The sequence below is a fragment of the Triticum dicoccoides genome, chromosome 3A, assembly GCF_002162155.2.
Source record: "Triticum dicoccoides isolate Atlit2015 ecotype Zavitan chromosome 3A, WEW_v2.0, whole genome shotgun sequence".
In the NCBI taxonomy this organism is placed as follows: Eukaryota; Viridiplantae; Streptophyta; class Magnoliopsida; order Poales; family Poaceae; genus Triticum; species Triticum dicoccoides.
The window spans coordinates 355,272,766-355,278,000 of NC_041384.1; positions in this window are offsets into that span (position 1 = coordinate 355,272,766).

Here is a 5,235-nt window from a genome sequence, read left to right on the forward strand (position 1 = left end):
GCCGCCGCCACCGTGCCGCCCGCGCCGCCCGCCGCGCCCCGCCGCCCCGCCGGACCCGCCGCTGCCCGCCAGACCGCCGCCGCCGCCGTTCGCCGGAGTCGCCGGAGGTAGTTTTTTTTTCGCCTCCGGTTTTTCTCGAAAAACCGTTCGGTTTTCCGACGGTGTTGCTCATTTTTTTAGTTTTGGTTTTTTTTAATAGATCAGTTTTTCCGGTTTATTTAAATAGCGAGCGTTCGCCCGTTCGTTCGTTTTAACGAACGTTCGTCGTTTTTCATTTTCTCGGATTAAATCCGCGATTTTTTTATCACGATTTCTTATCCGATTTTCGTTTTAGTATAACTTTTCGCTCGTTTATCGGAATCAGGCGATTCAAGCGCCTGGAGTTTCGTCTCGAAACCCTCTTTCCGTTTAACTAACTTAAACAAGTTTTTGCCACTGTAAAAATTGCCCCAGATCCATAATAGTAAATGAAGCCTGTTTCTTTTGCCGTTTGTCTTTCGTTGCTTCGTTCGTTTTGATTCTTTTTGCTAACCGGAGTTCTTAAGTTGAACTTTCTGGTTAGTTCTTTTGTTCGAGTTTTACCTGTGCATTAGTTGAGTACTTATTGTATGCTTGTTTGTTTGCAATAGAGTACCCGGAGTGCGCCGCTTGCTACTCCCGGATCATCAGCAAGGCAAGGAACACTTTGATCATGTTTTTCCCTCTACCCAGTTTTATTGCATTAGATCAATCCTCACACATTGCATGATTAGGATCTAATTAAATTGTGGGTTTGGCAAGTAGTTGAGGTAGTACCTATTACCTGTTATTATCAAACCTTTGGGAGTTACTTCTGCGTTTGCCTATTATGCCATGCTATGCTAGTAGACGTGGATTGGGTGAGTGTATCCATGACAGATGTGAGATTGTTAATTAATGGTTTACTTAAGATGGCAACTTAAATACACATCTGGGTGGATTGAGGCACCTGGGTATTCCAGCGATTGCCTGTTTTTCTTTATGTACCGCCACCCAGGCTCAAAGGGATCATGAGATTATTCATGCTAGAAACTTCCGTGTGCAGCCACAAGCTATTATGGGCTCTAGCATAGTTGACTAAGTTGTGCCAACTCTTACAGTGGTAGACTAGCAGATGTAGGGGATGTAGGTTGGTACGGTCTACCCGTTCGTAAGGTGCTAGCGCTTCTGAAAGACTATGTCTCGGTCATCTGTTTCTCAAACACCATGTAGTGCGAGAAATCCAACGGAGGAGATCGAGTCTTGTGGGGAAAAGTGCGCAAACCTCTGCAGAGTGTATAAACTAATCATGGTTAGCCGTGTCCCCGGTTATGGATATCTTGAGTATCTAGTACCTGGATTATCATGTGAATCTCAACATGTTACTCTGAAATTAATTTTGTTGGGTTTTGTTTAATGATGATGCTTAATTGGGATTGAGAATGCTGTCAACCATTCTCAATGTTTAACAACTACCATGATAGTTAAATAAAATTATTCCTTTGCAGTAGGGAAAAATTGGCTTTCCGCAAAAACTATAACCATAGAGCTTTCCACCAGCCAAACATGCATATAGCATAGCCTGTTTCATTCCATTACTCTCTATGTGTATCTTTGCCAGCATATTCCATGTGCTGACTCATTTCGTGCTGCAACGTTAATGTTGCAGACTTTTCAGACGACGATTAAGGAGTTTTAGGTCGTGGTTCTATACTCAGTGATGCCGTTGGAGTTAATGGACTCACTTATCTTCCAAGCCTTCCACTGTTATCGTCATTAGATGGCCTTAAGCCATATTTATTGTAATAAGTTCTCTTTTGAGACACTCGATGTAATAAGTGTGTGATTGTTACTCTGTTATAAATCCTTCAAGTATTGTGTGGTGTCAGCATTACTGATCCAGGGATGACACCAGAGCACAGAGATTGGACCATTTGAGGTCTGGTCGCTACAATACTAAATGCCTCTTTATATTTAATACTCCTATCCTCCAATGGAATAATTAAACAAGGAAGCATATACAAACAATGCAAACATAACATCAATCTGCCAAAACAGTACATTCTGTCAAGAATGCAAGACTATCAATACTTATTATAGTCCAAAGATTATGAAAATTTACCACACTGCAGAAAATTTATCAGAGCTTAAAAAGTTTCAACATTTTATCACATTCTCACTTTTCTAGGGAATTTTTTCAACATCAATAAACTTTCTGTTTTCAAACAGCAACATGTAGAGTTGCAAAATAAGCATGGCAAAGACTATACTTGACACTTTTATTGAAATAAAAGATGCAAATCATTATTCTAAATGACAGCAAGCAAATCCTAACAAAATAACTTGGCTCTCCAAGCAAAACACATATCATGTGACGAATGAAAACATAGCTCCAAGTGAGGTTACCGATAATGTTGGAGACGAAAGAGGGGATGCCTTTCGGGGTATCCCCAAGCATAGTTGCTTGGATCTTCCTTGGATATTAACTTGGGGTGCCTTGGGCATCCCCAAGCTTAGGGTGTTTTCACTCCTTATTCTCCTCATATCGACATCTCACCCAAAACATGAAAACTTCAATCACACAAAACTTAAATGAACTTTGTGAGATAGGTTAGTATGATAAAGAGCAAACCATTTCACTTTTGGTACTGTCAAAGACAAGATTAATAATTGTTCTCACACAAGGCCTACTGTAGCACATCATTTCCACAATTTATATTGAGCAATATAAGCCATAGAAACTAGAAAACAAGCAAACTATGCATTGAAAACAGAATCTTTCAAAAACAGAACAGTCTGTAATGATCTAGATAACTACCATACTTCTGCTACTCAAAATATTATGAAAAAATTAGTAACACGTGAGAAATTTGTGTATCAAAATTCTGAAAAAAGAATCAACTCAAAATCAATCTTCTGTTAAAAATGAGAATTATTTTCGTAAGCGCAAAAGTTTCTGTTTTCGTCAAGATCAAATCAACTATCACCCAACATGATCCCAAAGGCTTTACTTGGCACTTTATGGAAACAAAAGCTATAAAACATGATTACTACAGTAGCTTAATCATGTGATCACACAAAAACAGTAGGTAAAAGTGTTGGATTGTCTCCCAATAAGCTCTTTTCTTTAATGCCTTTTATGTAGGCATGATGAGTTCAATGATGCTCGCATAAAAGATAAGGATTGAAACACAAAGAGAGCATCATGAAGCATATGACAAGCACATTTAAGTCTAATCCACTTCCTATGCATAGGGATTTTGTGAGAAAACAACTTGTGGGAACAAGAATCAACTAGCATAGGAAGGCAAAACAAGCTTGCCTTCCAAAATTTCAACACATAGAGAGGAAACTTGATATTATTGCAATATGTAAAAGCATTTGTTCCTCTATCATAATAATTTTCAGTAGCATCATGATTGAATTCAACAATATAACTATCACATAAAGCATTCTTTTCATGATTCACAAGCATAGAAATTTTCTTACTCTCCACATAATCAAATTTATTCACATGAATAGGAGTGGGAGCAAACTCAACAAAGTAACTATCATGGGATTGAAAATTAAAATCATGATGAAAAGTTTCATGGTTATCATTATTCTTTATAGAATACATGTCATCACCATAATCATCATAGGTAGCAACTTTGTTCTCATAATAATCAATTTAAACCTCTTCCGAAATAGTGGATTCATCACTAAATAAAGTCATCACCTCTCCAAAACCACTTTGATCAATATAATCATCATAAATAGGAGGCATGCAATCATTATAACAAATTTGCACATCAAATCTTTAGGGACTAAAAATATCATCTTCATCAAATACAACATCCCCAAGCTTATGGCTTTGCATATCGTTAACATCATGGATATTCAAAGAATTAACGCTAACAACATTGCAATCATGCTCATCATTTATACCAAACATTCTATTGAATTCTTCTTCTATCAATAGAGCACAATTTTCCTTTCCAATATTTTCATGAAATATATTATAAAGATGAATAATATGATGCAACCTCAAATCCATTTTTTATAGTTTTCGTTTATAAACCAAACTAGTGATAAAACAAGAAACTAAAAGATTCAATTGCAAGATCTAAAGATATACCTTGAAGCACTCACCTCCCCGACAACGGGGCCAGAAAATATCTTGATGTCTACTACGCAACTTTATTCTTGTAGACACGTGTTGGGCCTCCAAGCGGAGAGTTTTGTAGGATAGTAGTAATTTTCCCTCAAGTGGATGAACTAAGGTTTATCAATCCGTGAGAGGTGTAGGATGAAGATGGTCTCTCTCAAACGACGCTGCAACCAAATACAAGAAATCTCTTCTGTCCCCAACACACCTAATACAATGGCAAATTGCATAGGTGCACTAGTTCGGCGAAGAGATGGTGATAAAAGTGTAACGTGGATGGTAGAAATATATTTTCATAACCTGAATAAATAAAAATAGCAAGGTAGCAAATAGTAAACAGGCACAAAAACGGTACTGCAATGCTTGAAAATGAGGCCAAGGGTCCGTACTTTCACTAGTTTGTAACGCCCCGAGAATCTTGCTACAATAATCCCCCCTAATGATGCCTTATTGCCATGCTTTCCTAAGCCAAAATGCCACTTTTCCAAAAATCAAGTCCAATTTAATGCAAATTGCAAGTAAATTATTTGCATCTTCAAATGAGCCAAAAAAATAGTTCACAATGTGGCAAATATTCTCTAAGTATTTTTCATGATGAAACCTACCTCTGTTGGATTCCAAAAATGCTCCTGGAAATTATTTGAGTGGTCCAGCAACAATTAAATTGGCCTTTTCAATTTCTAAAAGTGTGTAAACATTTCCAAATGCTCAAAACAATTTTGTGCAATCCCACAATATTGCAAAGTAATTATTGTGGCATGTGGCACATTTTACAAGAGTCATTTGGTGCTCGGAATAATTGCAAAGCAGTAGCTTTTTGATTTCCAGAAAAGAAAAAAGGGAAAAGGCAATAGCAAGAGAAGGAAAAGCCCTCCTCCCTGCTGGGCCTTGACCCAGATGGCCAACCGGCCCAACTGGCCAACAGGCCGTCACGCCGGCCCACCCCCTGCCTACAGCTAACCCCCTACCCCGTGACCTAACGGAACCCTTCCCCCACTCCCCCATGATCCTCCTCGTTTCCCCACTCCCTTCCTACGATTTTGGATCGAGGCGGCGCCCCGAGCCTCGATACCGCGCCGTCCGCCTAACCC